The sequence below is a fragment of the Balearica regulorum genome, chromosome 3, assembly GCF_011004875.1.
Source record: "Balearica regulorum gibbericeps isolate bBalReg1 chromosome 3, bBalReg1.pri, whole genome shotgun sequence".
In the NCBI taxonomy this organism is placed as follows: Eukaryota; Metazoa; Chordata; class Aves; order Gruiformes; family Gruidae; genus Balearica; species Balearica regulorum.
Window position 1 is genome coordinate 11,954,332 of NC_046186.1, and position 21,668 is coordinate 11,975,999.

The following is a 21,668-nucleotide window of genomic DNA, read 5'->3' on the forward strand; positions in this document are numbered from 1 at the left end:
CCCCTGAGACACGGGTCCATCGGGGAAACTTTATTTCCCTCAAGCTGGTGTTTCTTTGGGAATCTCTGCACCGTACCCCACCGTTTCCTTCAGTGCCAAAATATTAGCCCAATAGAGTGCAAAGGACCAATAACAAACATAAATGGGCATACATTAGTAAAGTAAGCTGAAGTTATTCATTGATGTGGGAAAGCAGGTACTCAGCGGTGGTTTCATTGATCCTTGAAAAGCTTCTTAGCTCAGCTCACTGCAATTGCTACCACGCAGGTGCAAGTAGTGGTTTAAACAGCAGGTCATGCTGACACTGCGCAGAATCCCAGGCATGCATGCAGTGCCTTCCCAGCATGGACTCACGAAGGAATGGATTTCAGAACATAAATTCTATTTTTTTGCCAGCACTTCTAAATTTCCATTTTGACTAGGGTTGTATTACTTAACCAGTCAACTGAACAAGATGGGATACTGTGGTGGTATAATAAAAAAGTTATGAAGTATCAGCAATGTAGGTTAACTCTAGTTGACCTCCTTTGTGTACCAAATGAGCCAAAAATCCTCACCTTCAGCCGTATAACTGAAGATTGTACATAGTAAATAATAAAAATCTCTCTCTTACATGCAAAGGAACATAAGTGTCAGAGATGGTGCTAGGATCTTTATGGTTTGTTTTGAAGCTAAATAAATAATTTACAAAGAAAGTTTTCAAATTATTTTAGGGTTTGGTGGGGTTTTTTGGTTGGGGTTTTTTTGGGGTGGGTTTTGTTTTGTTTTGTTGTGTTTTGTTTTGTTTTAGGAATGTCAGTAAACAGATTTGTCCTTAAATTATTTATTATGAAGCTTTGACATGTAAATTCACATTTTCTTGCATTGCTAAGCTATAATTGGATGGAATCATCTCATCTATTTTTATTCCTAAAATGTTTCTAGTCAGAGATTCATCCACAGTATTTTTAAATTAAGTTTCCATGAATGTTTACTTCCCTTGATCACTGATGATACCAAAATCAAATGATTTGAAGATAGACTTGAAATGCATGATTTAAGGACACAATAAGAATGATTTTGTAGTTAATTAATTTTAGGAAAAAAACCCTACAAAGTCAGCCCACACTACTGCCAATGTTACAGTGATGAGTGCATCACAAGTGCCTAGATTACCCAGGCAGACCAGAATAAATCTATTCCATATCTCTGAGATAAGAATTGGGTCTGTCATACAGTAAGGGATCCTTTACTCAACTGGAATTATCAGACATCGCAATCAGTCAGAACTATCAAAATGTGACTTTCTGCTCTACACCCAAACACAGATTTTTTTTCTCCCCAAATCAAATCACTTTGTGATGTTTGCTTTCTTTCAACAGACCAAAATTTTAGTGTTAAGAAATAAAAAAGTATTTTTTTTTTTTCTCCCTGAAATAAGAATTCCAACACCTGGTGAAAATTGGACAGCATTTCAGAGAAATGAGGTCCAGCTCTCTTGGTAAAGATCCAACAGTGTTGTTCATACAGCAAATGTTGTTTATCCTGACAGTTCTAGTATTCTGGGAGATTACATTCACATTTTCTAAAAGCAACCCCTAGTTTTCATCTGGTTCTAGTATTGCTCCTTCTATACTTTATATCAAAGCTGTTACATGGTTTTCCTGTTCATTGTTAAAAAGTCATTGCTGTGCACCTCAAAGCATGATGCTCTAGGCTGATAGATTAATAGCAAACCATCCTTCTAAGAATGAATGCTTTATTCTAACAGATCAATAGAGTTCAGTCTGTAAAACCGAACAGATATTATTCATATATGAAGTACTTCATCATTTATAACATTATACTTAATTGCTTCAAATAAAACAGTGTAAATTCCTATATGGGCAATGTCAGGATGTTGAGCTTAATGAACGAAAACCTGTTATTCTCATGTCTTCGGGTTTAGCTAAATCCACTGCGTTTCTAGTACACGTATAATTATCAGCAGTCTATCTGCATCTCACGCACAGAAAATCAGTGCATTCTATCTCAGACTAAATTATATTCTTAGCTTGTACGGATTCTTCACCCAACTGAATATTGCTTACAAAGACAGTGCAGAGTCTCTCACACACATTATTATTTCCTTCCCACAGTCTCCTGAAAAAGGTTTTATACCAGTATAATTCTTGAAAACCCCAGAGTCGGATTTAAGTTTTCAGCTAAGAAATTGTGCTAATAATAGTGCAGAATTGCAGGGTTTTGAGATCTCAAAAACATTTCTGATCTTCATTATTTGTTATATGTTCCATATGATGACAAATGACTTTGGAAAATACCACAAATACTTAATACACTTGTGATATTAGCCCATTTATAATAAATACTATGGGTGGAGTTATTTTTTAGATGATTTAGTGTAATCTCTTTGGCAGCCAAGCAAATGGGAAAGAGGGTTTTTTTTACATACGGTTCTTTTAATACGTAATATGGCTTACTACATGATTAATAACTTAGTGCTTCTCATTGGGATACATAAAATGTAGTATAAATAAATAAAACCGTAAAACAATTAAGGGGATTTGTACTCACTGATTCGTTCCTGTTTATGAATATACAGTGTTAGTATAAACAGACAGGGGGTCCTCACTTTATCCTTTTATCATTTCCAAATGTTGTTATAAGATGGTAACCCCACTGAAAACAAACAAAACAGCATGTCATGTAAATGTAACTTCAATCTAACATTGTGTTAGGTCAGCTTGGCTTTGAGAAATATGTGGCTTTTTCAACTGTAACTTTTGTTGGAAAGTTCTGTTTGTAAATGTCAATGATATCACTTAAAGCAAAACAAGAAAACCTTATGTGGAAAAGTTGCAGAAATGGTATTTACTAAAGTCAGTTTTCAGTTAAATTCTTCATAAGACTTTACATTTTATGCATTTATCAGGATATTTCTTCCATAAAGAAAACTTGAGTTCATAAAAAGATTCTCTGTCTTTTCTCACGTAAACTTCCCAAACCACACTTTATATTAAGAAAAATATGTTCCCAGTAACATTTTCATTTCAGTGAATGTTACACTATCTTTAAGATGCAAACTTGCACCTCAGTGGTGCTATACTTCTTCTTCACTTCCTATTTCACACAAAACAAGAAGTATTTCTGTGAAGATGGCTGAGAGTGTAGCTGCCAAGCATGAAGGAAGCACAACTGTATGGGCAACCACAGCAGGGGCCAGACACCAGCCTGCAAGGAAGTGGCAAGGTAATGAGCGGTGCCTCGTTAGAGAAGGGACTCTATTAGTCCTATCTAATCTGTGTGGGTAGAAATCCTGCTACCCCACAGAGCTGCAGTATTATAAAAGGAAGGCTATGAAAGACTTTGTAAAACTGTTAATATTCTTCTGAAAACATAATGTATGGGAGTTTTCTATCAGAAAGTTAAACTCATGGCAAGTAAGAATATGTCATGCTTTCATATCATGAACTTGGAATAAAGGCTGCCAAAGAAACACTTTGCCTTGTAATGTGTATTTAAGCCATGGAACTCATTGCTGCATATAAACAGTACAGATAAATAAAAAGTACACAGGCGTTAATATAAAAACTATTTAAAAACTATTTAAAAATCATGGAAGAATTAGATTTGGAAACATGGCTACAGACCTTCCTCTATGGAAGCCTGTTAGCTTTTGATTGCTGGAAAATGCAATTAAGATGTAACAAAAGAAATGCTGCTGTAGGTTAGTCCTCTTATACTTGGTTTCCTCTGCCAGCAATAGTCTTCATCCAGGGGTGCAGGCAGGATGCTGCTTTGAGTCTCCCTTGACCTGCCTAGCATGAATGTCCTCATGTTTTGGTAGATGCAGGGTCATCCTTGGAGGTGTTTAAAAGACGTGTGGATGTAGCGCTTAAGGACATGGTTTTGCCATGGACTTAGCAGTGCTAGGTTAATATTTGAACTTGATGATCTTGAAGGTCTTTTCCAACCTAAATGATTCTATGATTCTATGATTTGGCATAAAAGAAAGGGCTGCATAGCCTCATATACATGAAGTAGGTCTGGAAGGCAAGAACTTGAGAACTCTGAGTGTAGTTGTGGCACTTATGAGTTTTAACCCAAAAATTTTTAATTACTTTTTAATCTTTTCTTTGTTTCTTGAACTGCTGGTTTGATAATGGTCAGGTGGTCTGTTGAATTAATTTGTAAGTTTCAGGGCTTTCCTACCTTTTCCCTTGCTATTAAACCAAGCTCTTAGAAGTGTTTGCAAAATGCTTTTGTGTTCATCGTTTTATCTTCATTTTCTTTTGTCAAACACATTCACTAAGCTGTAATATTCCAAAATGAATAGCTTTTACTACTGATAACCTTTGATCATGAAAGTTATGTATTGCTCCTAAGATAATTAATAAAAGTTTGATGGCCACACTCACAGGAGAAGTACTTTACTGCATGAGGAAACACTCTTTGCCATAAGTCTCTCACAATCTGGCATTACTTTTTGAAGATGTTCTCAAAATAGTTTATTTTGTGATTGTTAGGGAAAAGAAAAGGGAAAAGAAAAAACAAAAGGAAATGTGTTTATAGTGTGAATACATTATGCTTTTTCAATCAGCATAGCCCCCTGAGAATTTGTACTGCAAGATGAGTGTGTGTGGCTCCATGTGTGTTTGCATGTATTGAAGGTGTTTTTCATTTCTACAATGTAATATGGCTCGAACTGATGCAAGAAGAGGACGTTTCGTTCTACAACTTTATACTACAGGAAGAGCTCAAGAACAACAAAAATAAATTCAAATACTCTCTGTACTGTTCAATAATGGTCTTTTGCAGGACAGTCAAGTTTCCCACAGAGTAAATACAATCCATATTATGTAAATATGATCCTGTGTACATTCATTTAATTTAACATTGCCATCAGAATAGCACATTTCACACGTGGGAATGCAAAGCCCAGCAAGGGAGCAAATTAACTGCCCACAAATTGTTTGCTAACTATGAAGTTTTCCAAAAGAAATCTCTAAGGTATATCTTTACCAAGGGCACAGTATTAGAACTCTAATACCACATGTTTCCATTTGAACAGATGGCAGTGAAAGGTTTGGCTGAAATGTGTTATTAGTTAACAGAAAAAGACTTACTGATAGACATCAAGGGTACTGTTTAAATTTACTTAAAGGAATGGTGGTTTGTAATCCATTCATACTTGCAAGTAGAATTACTTTATAATTACTTGTAAGTGGCTAGAACCTCGAAAGTCCAATATCTTTTCTGCTCCAGAGACTGTATCTTATCTGCTATTGTAATCATCTCTTTAATATGTTAAGAGATGCACTAATTCAGGTTCATCTGCTGTTGAACTGAGACAAGTTGTAACATCATTTCTGTAATTTCATTCCTAAAAATTCAGAGGAAGCAACACATTTTATGAATTCAATGATTTTAAAAAACAAGAAATCCTTGCTTGTTAATGGCACAGTTTGCATTAAGTGTCTAAAAGCTAAAGGAAAACACATGCTTATGTTATTCTTGGTACTTATTTGTGCTTTAATACAGACTGCTGGCTGCTGGAATTCCTACACCCAGAACAGTGACCCCTGACTGAGAGTCTTAGATTCAGCCAGCACATCAAGAAACACAACCTGCCCCTACTTTCTGCTTGACCAGAAAGTGTTCAGTGCATAGTAGGTTCAGCCCTTGGTCCTCCCTGTCAGATCCATAATGCTTCCCAGTGATGGGAAGGATTGAGTTAAGTGACTTCAGCGTGTCTGAAAGTCCTGTCTGAAGTTAGTGGGACCACTCATATGGACATAGTTAGCCACACACATCAGTGTCTGAAGGACAAGGATGAGGGGTGCTGGGCTAAGCTTGTCATTTCACATTAAAATAGTTGTGGAAAGATGTATTGAGTCAAGTTCTATTGTATATATTTGATGTGGATTGATTAAGGTTAAAGTAACCTGCAGTTAAATAAATATAGGGAATGATACAGTATACATGTCAGAGACAAAATTTTACAACAAACATGCCAGTAAAAATGTTGCTATATTTTAGTTCTGCACAATGGTCTAAATAACAACTCAATGCACATAGAGTAGATGAATGAGTCAGCTTTCATTCCACAGGAACTTTCCCTTTCTCCATGTGCGAATTTCCTTTTTTTTTTTTTTTTACAAAAAAATTGAGAATTTGAGATGCAATTTTATTTCTTAATTTTGTTCAAGATGAAAGTTATTGCAATCACCTAAATGTGTTCAGAGGCAGATTTTTTTTTTTAAATTAATATAACATAAAAATAACATATTCCTTCTTTCACATGCAAGGTTTTAGTACTACATTAAAGAAAAATCCTGTTGACATTCAATATGAGATATGCAAATATACTTATCTCTGGCATGGGGAAATTTTTTTGTTAAATTACTTTCAGGAAAAAAATGTATAAAATTGTTTATTTGTTATTTAGGACATTTCGCTTAAAATAATTATAGTTGTGAAGTAAAACACACTTTCAGTCTTACTGAACCCTGTTACTGCTTCTCCTTTTTTTTTTTTTCTTGAAGATGATTTTCTTTTGACAAAAACCCCAGAATGTCATGAAAATTCCAGTTCTAGGAGAAGTGCTCATGGTCTTGTATGTGATTCAACTGCATACTAGTGCCAAATACTAATAAAAATTCTCAGCTGGCATTTCACTCCATCTTAAAATACTTTTACAGTCGTTTTTTGGCCATCACCAGTAGTAGATGCTGGGAACATGATGTCATAGTTTTCTAAAAAAAAAAAAAAAAAAAAAATCATATATAAAGAGTACACATAAGATAAGGTCAGTGTAAGACTTGTAATCCCTTTACTCAATGCTGTTAAGTCTTTTCTAAAGCTTTCATGGGTTTTGGAAACCCACGCATCAGGAAGAACATTTAGCTGTTAGAGACTGTCCAGCACAGAGATCAGAGGTCTAGAAAATGTGACCTCTGAGGAGAGATTGAGAGAAGAGGGTTTGTTTAGTCTAGAGAAGAGAAGACTAAGGGGAGACATGATACCAGTCTTCAAATATGTACAATTGTGCTGCAAAGAATTAGGCAATAATTTGTTCTCCTTGTCCACTTAAGACAGGGTGAGAAATAGTGGTCTTGAAATGAAGCAAGATAGAAATAAGTGAGAGAAAAACCTGTATTTGTTGGCAATGAAAGCTTTGGGTGCCACAAATATTAGCGGGAAAGTCAGTAAACAATAGTGATAGATCTTTTATCTTCCAAGTAAGAGTCTTATCTTAGATCATTTTCCTATTGAAGTAAGTTGAACTATTGAAACAACAGAATGAGAATCCTAGCTGTAAAAAATGGGAGTCTATTTCAGAAGGAATTGACCAAAGCAGAACCTTTTGGTCATTACAGGTAGCCAATCAAGCTCTTGTTCGGCTATAGCTGGGAAGCAAGTGCTGTTTTTAAACATATGACACACATAATAAAGATGTGGCACATTATGCTAATTCTGCAGGTAGTATTTGCAAAGCTCTTAATATTTCTTGGGGTTGGGTCAGTTGCCTAAAAAGAGACACTTAATGCCTTTTGATACACTAATGCATATGTATCTGAGATCTCCATACAGGAGTAGCAGATGTAGCCCTGGATCTATAGGAGACTTCTTTCCTTCTGGAATTGCAGCTGGAGGCCAGGTGTGATACGTAAAGCTTCTATAGCAGAACTAGAATGAAGCAAATGAAGCAAGTTCCTAGTGCCTGGAGTTTAAAGCCTTGTCAGCAAACTGGAAAAAGTCTATAAAACGAAGGTCAGAAACATTCAAGGTTTGGAAAACATGTTTTTTAATGGCAATGAAGAAACTGAAACAATTAAGTAGAGAAAGTGAGGGCTACCAGTGTGAAGTGTTTGCAAAGATTCTGATTTCCAGTAAGGAACAACTAGTTGAAAATTTAGTATGCTAAACTTAACAAGTTCACACTGGAAAGTTAACACACATTTTTGGCAGTGACAGTCATTAAACTGGTACAATTTGCATAAAGATGTGATGGATTGTCTTACCATTTGAAATCTGTTAAATTAAGAATAGTCTGTTCAAAAGATGTACTGCATCTAACATAGAAGTTATGAACTGGAAAAGAACTGAATTTTTGGGCGTGTATTATACACAATGATAAATGAAATTCTATCAACAAGTCTTAAGCAGGGCCACAGCTGATATATTTGTCCTCAGCCTTTAGTAAAATTTGAAATACACCTACTGACCTCTGGAGGCCTTTGTAGGTTTGCTGTAGCTGCACATGTCAACAGCAAAAATTAATCTGAAATCACTACAGTAGATTCTAATAAGTGTTCTTGGTTGTAAATATATGGACTTATGAATTAATATCTGTTGCATTAATTCAATCTCTTTTCCAACATACTGACTACTTTTCTATTACAACACCAACTTCAGAGCAAGTTTGTGTAAATGTGTAAATTTTTTTGTGTAAAATGTATGTGGATAGTTATGACCATCCTTTCTCCTGCAGGCTAAAGTTTTAAAATAGCAGGTCTTTATCTGCTTAAACATATGAACTCTGTTGTCATAGAATCATAGAATCATAGAATGGTTTGGGTTGGAAGGGACCTTAAAGGTCATCTAGTTCCAACCCACCTGCTGTGGGCAGGGACACCCTCCACTAGACCACGTTGCCCAAAGCCTCATCCAACCTGGCCTTAAACACTTCCAGGCATGGGGCATCCACAACCTCTTTGGGCAACTTCTTCCAGTACCTCACCACCCTCACAGTAAAGAATTCCTTTCTAACATCTAATCTAAATAGACCGTCCTTCAGATTGAACCCATCCCCCCTTGTTCTGTCACTACACTCCCTCACAAACAGTCCCTCACCATCTTTCCTGCAGGCCCCTTCAGGTACTGGAAGACCACAATTAGGTCTCCCTGGAGCCTTCTTTTCTCCAGGCTGAACAATCCCAGCTCTCTCAGCCTGTCCTCATAGGAGAGGTGCTCCAGCCTTCTGATCAGCTTCGTGGCCCTCCTCTGGACTCTCTCCAACAGCTCCATGTCTCTCCTGCACTGGGGCCCCCAGACCTGGACGCAGTACTCCAGGTGGGGTCTCACCAGAGCAGAGTAGAGGGGCAGGATCACCTCCCTCGACCTGCTGGTCACACCTCTTTTGATGCAGCCCAGGACACGGTTGGCTTTCTGGGCTGCAAGCGCACACTGCCAGCTCATGTTGAGCTCATCAACCAACACCTCCAAGTCCTTCTCCTCGGGGCTGCTCTCAATCCATTCTCTGCCCAGCATGTAATTGTGCTTGCGATTGCGCTGACCCACGTGCAGGACCTTGCACTTGGCCTTGTTGAACTTCATGCGGTTCCCATGGGCCCACCTCTCCAGCCTGTCAAGGTCCCTCTGGATGGCATCCCTTCCCTCCAGCATGTCGATCACACCACACAGCTTGGTGTCATCAGCAAACTTGCTGAGGGTGCACTCGATCCCACTGTCCATGTCACTGACAAAGATGTTAAACAGTGCCGGTCCCAGTACCGACCCCTGAGGAACACCACTCCTCACTGATCTCCACTTGGACATGGAGCCGTTGACCACAACACTTTGAGTGTGACCATTCAGCCAATTCCTTATCCACTGAGTGGTCCATCCGTCAAATCCATGTCTCTCCAATTTAGAGACAAGGGTGTCGTGCAGGACAGTGTCAAATGCCTTGCACAAGTCCAGGTAGATGATGTCAGTTGCCCTTCCCTTGTCCACGGACGCTGTAACCCCATCACAGAAGGCCACCACGTTTGTCAGGCACGATTTGCCCCTAGTGAAGCTGTGTTGGCTCTCACCAGTCACCTCCTTATTTTCCATGTGCCTGAGCATAGTTTCCAGGAGGATCTGCTCCATAATCTTGCCAGGCACGGAGGTGAGACTGACCAGCCTGTAGTTGCCTGGGTCTTCCTTTTTACCCTTCTTAAAATTGGGGGTTATGTTTCCCCTTTTCCAGTCGGCGGGAACTTCACCAGACTGCCAGGACTTCTCAAGTATGATGGAGAGTGGCCTGGCCACTTCATCCGCCAGTTCCCTCACAACCCACGGATGCAACTCATCAGGTCCCATGGACTTGTGCACCTTCAGGTTCCTTAGATATTCTCGAATCTGATCTTCTCCTACAGTGGGTGGTTCTGCATCCTCCCAGTCCCTGCCTTCTGTGACCTGGGCAGTGTGGCTCAAGCATTTGCCAGTGAAGACTGAGGCAAAGAAGTCGTTGAGTACCTCAGCCTTCTCCATATCCTGGGTAACCCGGTCACCTGTTTCATTCTGGAGGGAACCAACATTTTCCCTTGTCCTCCTCTTATCACTGACATACATACCTATAGAAGCTTTTCTTGTTGTCCTTGACATCCCCGGCCAGACTAATTTCTATCAGGGCTTTGGCTTTCCTAACCTGCTCCCTGGCTGCTCGGACAGTTTCTCTGTATTTCTCCCAGGCTACCTGTCCTTGCTTCCACCCTCTGTAGGCTTCCTTTTTTTGTTTGACTTTGCCCAGGAGCTCCTCGTTCATCCATGGGGGCCTCTTGGTGTTTTTGCTTGACTTCCTCTTTGTTGGGATGCATCGCTCCTGGGCTTGGAGGAGGTGACCCTTGAATATTAGCTAGCTGTCTTGGGCCCCTCTTCCTTCCAGGGCTTTGTCCCATGGTATTCTACTAAGCAGATCCCTGAAGAGGCCAAAGTCTGTTCTGCTGAAGTTCAGGGTAGTGAGCTTGCAGTAATAGGAGTAGTTTCACAGGGCTCAAAAAGTTAGCCAGGGCATCTTAGTTTGAGACTAAGATGTCTCCATGTAAGGGTAGATAGATGCATTAGGTGCTTAAGGACCCATTATTGCTTCTGGAGAGTGGGATCGCATCTTACACCCTTTGAGATGCCCTGTGATAACCTGCAAGGCTGCCATTCCAAAAGGGTACAAATACTCTATAAGCTCTGCAATGTATCTGCCAGACTTGGCACATCACAAATGTTGGGTATCTACAAAGAGCTTAGACATCTTAAGTGTTACTAGTTGCTTGTGTTTAGATAGCTGAACCTGACTATTGCATAAGTTAAAAAACCCCATACATTCAAAGCAATGACAAACAAGAAGAAATTAAACTGAAATATGAATTTTTCAGCTTCTTATTCTCATCTAATTTTAGTCTTTCATGCTCTTTTAATTTTTTTATCCTCCTTGTAAGGCAGAGGAGGATTGTTACCCTCATTTTCAGGAAAAAATACACCACGAACAAAATAATTCCTCAATGGGAAGTCTCTAGTAAAACAGAAAATCCAGCCTTAACCTTCCACTCTCTGGCAGTGAAGAAATATTGCATACTTCAACTTTGCATAATAGTAAATTTATTATAAAGCTAGTCTAAACCAAATGTTTTTGTGAAAAAAAAATTAAACTAAATTAACATAACTACAGATGTCTGTGACTGTCATATGGGAAATGCGTGACAGAGAAATAGGTATCCTGAGTCCTAGATCTTTCACACCCTTCTGTATTCTCAGTTCTTATAGCTATGTGCCAGGTTTGTTTTGAGTATTCTGTATTTAAAGTTTGATATTCAGTCTGTGTAATTTAAAAAAATGGAATATTAAGGTCATGTTCACATAAAGTTAGAAACAGACGAGTGCTGATCTACTCTTGTATCAACAGCACCTCTCCAAACACCAATTTTCTCCTACTCTTATGTCACAAAACTTCATTTATAATTTAGAAAGAGTGCAAGAATAAAGGATAGGATATGAATAAACAAAATTTGTTTTTCTTCTCTCTGTCTCATTTTCTTTGGCTGTACTACAAAGATTTTGATAATACATTTCCTCAGCAAAGTTCTTTTGATAACTCTGGAGGATCTCCGCTGCACCAGAGCTGTTAGATATTTTGTACTGGATAGTGACAGCAGATAATTTTCCAGAACTCTAAAGTCTAGAGCAAGTAGGAACTTAAACCATATTTGAGTTACTTTGAAAAAAAAATCTGATGAAACTCTGTAAAATAGAATGGAATCTCTTCATAAATTACTGCAAAAATGGCAAAATAAAAAAAAAAAAAGCAAACCTCCTTGTAAGACACTAAAAAGAAGCTTCTATTGTATTCCTTATAGTCATATAATTAAAACAAACAGCAGCTACAGGAATATTTTGTCTTTTAATTCCACAGTCTGTTTTCATTCAATCTTCTGTCCAATCTTGATATCCTACAGCATATAGCCTGGAGAAATGAAAGATTAAGATATTGATCCTGGATCTTAAATTAACTTAATTCAGCTTTAAATGCAGGTGCCTTTTTTTATAAGTTTCTTGAGAAAAAAAGTGCAAACTTTGAGTTTCGCACCATGGTGATGTGGATACTGTACAGTTCCTTGGCTGTTTGAGGTCAAGCCTACACCAGCGAAGGCAGAGACAATGAGCTGAGGCAGTTGTGTCTGCAGGGCCAGAGCTGGAGTGAGTTTTGGAGAGGGGAGCAGATGGCTTGCCCTAAAGAGAAGCCACAGCATAAAGCAGTGTCTGGGCAGCGAGTACGATCAAGTTCTCTGATGGTATAGCTACGGCCTAGAAGTCATAACCATGGGGATGAATGGAGAATTTGGCATGTGAGGATTCTTACTCCAGTGCATTTCTTTTTGGTTCTTCCCTTAGTGCACTATGTACCACTGTTCACCTGCCATGGCCTGCCGTACAATTGACTGAATATTTGTGATAGCCTTCTGTTTCTAATAGCTGCTTGCTGGTCCTTGGCAGATAGCCACAATAAGACTAGAATAGCATAGGCTAGGTGGAACAGAAGAAGACTGTCTTCTTTTAAAACACATGTTTTATAGCCTCAGGAAATTGCTATAAACCATTGCACCTTGGAAAAGGAATAGGGGTTTCTATTTAAAGCAGCCTTTGCAAACAGCCCCTTGACTCGCTGTGTAGCTTGTGCAATCACATGGATGGGACTGGATGGAACTTATTATTTTTAGTAGAATCAGAGAAGACCTGCAAAGCTGGCAAACTAGGTGGGCTTTCCTGATGGTTTGCTGATCTCAAGGCGTGTGTGGATATCTCATAGCTTACACAGCTGTAACGTTCTTTCACACACTCTGGCTGGACTATCACACATGTTGCCACAAAATGTTAAGACATCAAGACTCAAATGTTCTTTTGTTCCTTTTTCCTCTCTGTGTATGTTTTACTCAGTAGCTTTGTTTATTTTCTTAAAATATTTCCTTTTTGTTTGCATTTCTTGGCAAAGGCCTCCTTATGTTTTTATAACTGTAATCTTCTTTTGGTCCCTCTGCCAGCTATATTACCCAAGATTAGCCACAAGTGTGCTCCAAGGGCTTCAGTTCCTCAGAAGCACTCGTGATGTTAACAGGAAACCAAAAATAGCTTTTCATTTGCCTCTCAGCCTAATTCCTTCAGTTCAGGTACAACACTAAAATACAGAAACATTGTATAGCATTGTTTTCCTTCTTTTTACCTATCTACTCAGTAAATATACAAGGCGGTCTTATGTTGAAGAAGTGCTGCAAAAGGCAAATTGTCTTTGGTATAGAATTATTTATATGGATTTTTATATGGTAGGGCAATGGCTATTGTGGAGCAGAATAAATTCCCTGAAATGCCATTTCTGAATCAGAACTTCCTTAACAGTTACTGGGATTTCAGGTTTAATGTTAGAAGCCTGGTTTTGGAGCAGGTGAACAAGAATGCTGTTCCTGTTCCTGTTCCTGTTCCAATTAAGATTAGCATGAGAAAACCATCAATGTCCAGGTGTTCCTAAAAATGTTACAACATGGCTTTTGTAGGGAAATATCAAATATTACTTTATAATCTGGTCAAAAGAAATAGTCCAATGTACTTTATGATCAATGTTCCTATATAGTCAATGATGTCGCTTATGATGAGGGAAGAGATCTCTTTTTATGGAAACCACAATTCCTAAATGGTTAATCCACAGCCATTGTGCAAATAGCTACATTTCTAACCTTGTGCAATTTTTAAAATTTTATTTTACTAGCAGGCTGAAAGTTGTTGGCTTGTCAGAAGCCTCCTTCAAAGAGCGAAATACCAGCACCTCCTGAACTAACAATAAGACATGTTTTACTAGTAGTGATGAAACATCTTCTATAAACACTCCCTACCTTACTGACCATCTTTTCCCAGTATTGATTCACCACTGAAATATTTGTGTCACTTGAGTTCAAGTACATGAAACCAAACCGTTCAGTGCTTGGAGTTGTATGAGTGCCACTAAAAGCAGCATGCACTTCAGCAGTTAGTGAATTAAATAAGCAAAAGCATGCTAATGGTCTCTGTGAGACCAGTACTGCTGACCTTAGAGAGAGAATGATAATAAAATGAAGAATACAAACAAGAGATGGAACCATGGGCCTTTTATGGGTCATATCAATAGAGCATGCAGGGATTCAGAGCTACATGTTATCATTGTCAGACCATCAAAAGAAATGTATTTTCTATTTCTTTACAACTGTGCTATCAGAAACTACTCTGAATAATTTCCCCGAAATATTTGCAAGATCCTATCCCTATTACATTTCTGCTCAATCCAGCAGTGGATAATTGTAAAAAACTGGAACTAATCTCTTAAAACCAGGAAATAATTCACAGTTAAGAAAAGTTATTCTTATTTCACAAGAGTCACAGTTTGGCCAATAAAATATAGAATGCAAATAAATTATATGGAATTATTTTTCTTGACAGGATATTTCAGAGTTGACTGGAATTTGACTTTTCTCCTACCTGGAATTATTTAATATAGTGTTTAATTTTAAGGAACAAAATTACCAGTGAACAAAATGTGTTATCTTTAGATAACAGATATTTGAAAGCAAAGAATGCTAGATTCAGATTACAAGCCAGTAATATTTAATTATGTTTTCCCTTTAAAGTATCCCTTATTATATGTTTAGCTAGAGGGACATAATCAGAGAATACATGAAAGACAGAATAACTAATATGAGAAATAAAAAATAGGTTTTGTAACATAATATGCCTACATAAACCAAGGGGCTTCCCTGCAAATTGCATTTCAGGTTTTTTCTTCTTATTTACTTACACTATATTATGTATACTGTATCTCATGATGGAGAGCAAGAATGTGAGCAAGAATGTGAGCAACAGTTCAGATCCCCAAAATAGAGTGGGGCCAGCTATGCCCTTCTGGAAGTCTTGTGTTGGTTTGAATAGCATGTTTTCTCCTTTGCTGTCAATATATTGCAGCGATTTGTGTAAAACTATTATCCACTTATTCAGGCCTCATAAATAAATAAAAAAAATAATAAAAATTACTTGGGCAAAAGCTGGGAAAGAAAAACAGATTACCTCTTTCAAAATATGAAAGTATCCTGCGATGTTTTGTCTTGACATGGGCAGATGTTGGCAGTCAAGCTATTTGACCCTGGCACCATTTCACTGAGTATTTATTTTCAATCACATGAGAGGAGGAATGATGTTGCTGAATTCTTGATGTAGTATTTTAAAAATCATTTTATTTAGGGCAGTATAAACAAACATGTAACAGTGAATAGGAGAACTGACTTATTAGGGAACAAAAGAAAACAAAAAAAGGAGAGAAATAATGTACTTTCTCTCCTTCTTCCCACTCCAGAAAACATGAAAATCAGACATCTGTGAACATTTATCCAGAAGGATTATTTTACTTTCAAGAAAACTGTCCTATGAATGCTTATAGTTTGTAATCTGGATGACCATTCATGAACCCAATAGAATGGATTTATGACAGCAGTGAGGGTTTCATAGGTAGTATCACCATATTTCCATGTTCTTAATGTATTTACTTACAAAGTTATACATATCAAATGAACACCCAAAATGGTTTTAGATTTTTTTTTTCTTATTTCTTATTCATCAATACAAATTTACCATGTTTATCTAAAGTACAAGTGCAAGTAAGAAAGGCAAGATCAGGAGGAAGCTTATAATATTTTGATACTTGAGCTATTCAGCCAGACATTAGCAAAGTGAGAAGCAAAGCCTTGGTTCTTTGGAAGATCACCTGCATATGCTAGCTGGTATAATCTAGGAAAAAAAAAGAAGAAAAGGAAAATAAAAAGTAACTCTTCCAAAGGTACTAGTAATTAAATGCAGAAAACTTGCACCTTTACTGACAGACAGTAGCTGCTTTTCTTTTTATCTATGTGTATTTTACCATCATCAAATTTTAAAGAAGGCAATAAAGTTAGACTTCAGAAACTAGAAGTTACCTATGACTGTTGCTAACCATAACCAGTCATTACTCCAATCTAGCTGTCCGCACACTCCTGTCTGTTGATCTCCTCTGTCATCCTCTTTTACATAAAGACTACTTTCCACCTCTTCCATCTTCGTATTCCACCTTCTTAATTTTCCATTCTCCAATCTATATTCTTATTGAGATGTGCACACCTTTAAAGTATTATGGACCAAAAACACATGCTTTTTTTCTTGAACACGTAGAACAAAACCAAGGAATGTTAAAGTCCTATAAGTATCTTTTTCTTACTGCTGTGAGCACTGACATGAAACATTCCCTTTCATGTGTGTGTTAAATAAAATACACAAGAAGCAGTGTATTGCTCAGAGCTTACTGCAAATACCTCATAATCTGTGTCTTCCCATATATATTCTTGTATGTTTTATACCTGTTGCTGATTTCATTACTGATATATTGCAGCATCATGCTGCCACAAAGAGGACTGCCCCAGGGCTATTTAAGGCTAAAATGAAGAATGCTAGAGTTTAGATAGAAAATTCACTCACACTCATGGGTAATTTGTATCTTACACAGCCTGGAGAGCAGGCAGGTTGAGTGGCACTCTTACCAGTGACGCATTCATTTACTTACACTTATTCATGACTCAGTCATATCTTAGCACAAACCTCCATGTACACACTTTATATACACCTCCTCTACCTAGCTTCCATGTTTTCAGCAGACATTAACCATACCTACATTTTCATTTTTGCACCTGCAATTAATTGTCTGAAGAAATCCCTGTAATAAAAGCACTGGTGTGGCTGAGAGACATGCCAGACAGATGTGCGCACAAAATACACTAAAAATTTCACTTGTGTTTACCTGGGTTGCCCATTAGCAACAGTTACACAATGCTTTGGCTACTTGAGTTTTGAGAAGGAATGTGAAAACACTAGGAAATGAGGGAAATTTAGAGCTCTGCAAATGAGGAATAAATCCAAGTATATGCTGCTAATTGCCCTCTCTTTAAAAAACATGATTCAACGATCACTCCTACACAGCAAAGATACAATAGCACACTTTTCTAAATAGAGTAACAGTAAGAAGAGCTGCTGGAGAAGCTGACTTTTCCTTTAACTACTGTTCTTTAAAAGTGATTCTGTTCAACAATGTACAAGGTCGACAAGTCAACACAAGACCACCCTGCTTGGGGATTTGCTCTCAACACAGAGTTGTGTCGAATCCCTCAGCTGAGAAATGTCAACCAGCACCTTTCATATTTATGGTGACTCATAAACAGGAAACTCAGCCCTGTCCACGACACTGGAGCTTTTTCATATCTTAGATCCTTTTATGAAGGGAAAAGAAAAGGGAAAAGAAAAGGGAAAAGAAAAGGGAAAAGAAAAGGGAAAAGAAAAGGGAAAAGAAAAGGGAAAAGAAAAGGGAAAAGAAAAGGGAAAAGAAAAGGGAAAAGAAAAGAAAAGAAAAGAAAAGAAAAGAAAAGAAAAGAAAAGAAAAGAAAAGAAAAGAAAAGAAAAGAAAAGAAAAGAAAAGAAAAGAAAAGAAAAGAAAAAAGAAAAGAAAGAAAAGAAAAGAAAAGAAAAGAAAAGAAAAGAAAAGAAAAGAAAAGAAAAGAAAAGAAAAGAAAAGAAAAGAAAAGAAAAGAAAAGAAAAGAAAAGAAAAGAAAAGAAAAGAAAAGAAAAAGAAGAAAAGAACCCTCTCAAAACAAAACAAAGAACTTAGCAGGACATTTAAAGCAGCTGCCTTCTATTTTACATGCCAAAATAAATATTGCCAAATTAGTAAGGCATACTGAACAAATTAAGCGCTAAATGCAAATTTATCGACTGAAATACAATGGTAGAGTAGCCAAGGAGCTTGTAATGGTATAGTTCATCTTTGAAAGTAGGTGTTTTGGTTGGCCAGTTGCTGGAGAGTGACATGGGAACAGTAATATAAAAAGAGAGCATTTCTGTTACACCCAAGATGAACAGTTTATTTTAGAAAGTTCAAGTAAACATTTTCTAACATACATTCACTAGTTTCAGAGTGTCTTTTGCTACCAAGAGAGAGATAAAAACTGGTTTTAAAAGTCTCTTATGAAAATACAACATTTCAGAAATGGTAATGTCAGCATGATAAATTATCCAACAAAATTTTGGTGGAGTTTCTCATTTCAGAATAATGAGACAGTCTTGATTCTATTCCCCCATATTCTTATAAGGACACACATAACCTTTTTATCTCTGGTGTGATTTAACCTTAAATTACTAGAAAAAGCATCACAAGAGCTGCTATATACATATGTTATAAATGAGTATGAGTACATACACACACACACACACACACACAATCCAGAGTGAAATAACCAGCCTAATACACTAAATCTAGAACCTGGATAGTTCATACACATGGTTTACATGAGATCTCCTGAGCCATTTTTGTCAGTGTTCAATTTTCCATAAGTAAATTTCATTGTTATTGGGAAAAAAAAAAAAAAATTCCATTGGGAAAACCAAAGCTCAAAATTTTGCTTCAGGTCAGTCCAGCGAAGACTTTCTTGTGTTTTGGCATTACTGGTTTGTTGGCTTGACACAAAACATTCAGATTGAAAATGAAATGTTTAAGGTCTCCATTTGATAAAGCTGATAATATATTGCAAGAAACATACTGTGGCCAAGAAGTCAGATCCATGTGGAAAAAACAGAGATTTTTTTAAGTAATGAAGCTTGCATAGATCAACAAGATTCTGGGAATTATACAGTTAATGTGGAACTGATTTTGAATACCAAGCATACTTCTCTATTCAATAAACAAAACAGAAGCATCGAGATTCAGAGATATGAATGTATTTTTCAAAAAAAAGTATATCAAAACATAGTATTGATCAGTTAGTGACTCACAACTAGTCGGAGCCTTTCCCTTGGAGGACAGTTTCAATATTTTAACTTTTCAACCTGAATTTAGGGTGAAACAAGCAGTGAAATATTCACATTTTTTTTTGGAACCAGACTCCATTTATTTTCCTGTTGCAATTCTCCTTTTTGACCCACTAAGAGTTCTCAGGTAATAAGCCCAACTTTACAGTTTGAGCAAGCTATACTGCAATAATTTTCATTGTAAAACCAAAAGCAAACTAGCAAGATCTCTCCCCAGCTTCTTCCTTTCCCACCAAACAAATAAGAAAATGTCCAATTGCAAGTAAAAGTGTTTCAGCCATCTTTTCAAATAAGATGGTAGATGCCCACATTTCTATCCTGTAAGCGTAACTCTCATTGGCCTCACCTGCATCACATCACCTCATGGCAGGGCCCCAGCCATGCAAGGACTGGTGTTTGGGAGCAGATGGTTTGAAATCAAGTGGCACCTGCTTCTGATACACAAAAATTTTAGCTTCAGATTTGCTCTCCTATGCTCAACCATGTTCTTTGGTAGAACACCTACAGAGTTGCAACTGAAACCCGTCTCCCAGCAGACTCTGGGGAGTGACCGCTGCTTTGATTATCAGCAAGAACATTTGGCAAAACATGTGCAACACAATTAAGAAAAAATAAAGTTGTGAAGTTTACTGTTTGAGTCAGCCCAGTTCAAAACAAACAAACTTATTCCAGCAAAATGTTATTGGTTTCCTTGGCTATAGAGTCCTTCTGGAAAAGAAAAAACCCCACAAAAATCCCAGTGCAATTTTAAATTCTGACGCACTTTGGGGGTTAGATTTTCCTCACAGAACACTGCAAACACGTTTTTTTGCATTAATTTAAAATCAGAGTGGCTATTTTACAGAAAGCTGGCTTTCTGTGCTCTGAAGAGGCCTACACGTTTCCTGATTTGTCATGAAGCTTTGGTCCGAGTGAAAGAGAATATTTCCGTATGCTGAAAACTTATATGCGCCTTGACGACGCTGACACACAAAGAAGAGAGAAAATAAAAGCTGATCCAGGAGTTTTCTGATAGCTGAAAATGAGACAAAACCTAACTCCCGGACTGGACTGAGAGGGTAAGTTTGCGTCACCACAATTTTATGTACTATGATGGCATTTAGAGTATAATCTTTAACCCATGTCAGCACTGCTCCTGTTGGGGGGAGATGCCTTTCTCCCCATCCCAGGAGGCCAGTCTTGCAAGACAAAATACCAAATTATTTTTCTTTCTCAGATTTATACATGTTTATCTTTTTTAGAATTCATCTGAAGTAAAATGGATCCAGCTTTCTTTCAAATAATACAAAACATATGGGAACAGGGTTGTGTAAGTCACAAGTTGACAAGAACCAAAGCCCTTCAATGATTGTCTCAGACCCACATGACATTCTCAAATCTGACAGACCCATTATGTGAGCAAATCCTTGTAGCCCGCCAGCCAGCTTTGTAGTGACTTCACAACATGGATGGCTGTGAGGAGAGTTATTCCACTTGTTCTTCACGCTGATTTGCGTTACACCATTTTGGAGAGCAGAAATGGGTGAATCGCATCTTGTGCCAACACTCTCCCTGCAACACAGACTCCTATTGCTCCTGGAAAGCTAATATCTGTGCAGGACCTACATCAACCTCACTTGCACATATGAACAAGCCCTCAAAATTTGCTAATATCAGTCTCCTCTAGTGCTGAATTGATTGATATATGTTACATCGCAAATTGCCATGGTAGAGGTAGCTTTGATAAAAATGGAGAAAAAAGACCTGTTTTTTGAAATTTTTGCCGAGATGGGAATTATAAATTAGAAAGTTTAGAAATTAGAAAATTCAGAAAATGTCTTCATATTGACAGCCATTATTTTCAGTCACGCCTCCCTTCTGCTTTCTGCTACCTTTAGAGCAAAGCACTTTCTGTAAGAGTTGACCAATATGGAACACTCTTCATATTCACCACTGAATTTAGCTGCTGGGTATGCTGAAGATGTTTACTTCACTGTGGGCCTGGATGTGCCTCATACAAATTAGACCCCATCGTACCGTCTTTTTAATGTGAGGGGTATGTCCACGCTGTGTGGATGTGAGCTGTCACCCACTGTTCTGTACCATTCATCTATGGTGCAGATGCACCATGAGGATGTCATGCAGGTTTTGACTGCCATGCAGTGAAAGTGGAGTCCAACTCATTTGAAGAACTGATTTAGGCAACACAGGGGCTGCCACCCATGGTGTTCAGATACCTGAAGAGTTGAAAGTTTTTTCCTGACAGTGATCATCGGCACCTGACCTAGAGCACATGCACCTTCCAGGTTTCACAGAGAGCCTCGTATGGGCTGAATGCACCCTACCCTTCAAAAGCTGCAGGCCGCTCTGTCCAGAGCATCTGTGCTTGCTTTCCACGAGCAGTTTAGCATAGCAGAGCTGCAGCCCAGCCTGACTTTATGGCTGTGGAGTAGATAGATGTGCCCAGTGTGCTGTATGGAGGGTAACTCGCAAGCAGGAAGCACCAGTGGGTGTGACAAAGCTGGAGCTGGAAGCAGTTAGACATGTTGCATGA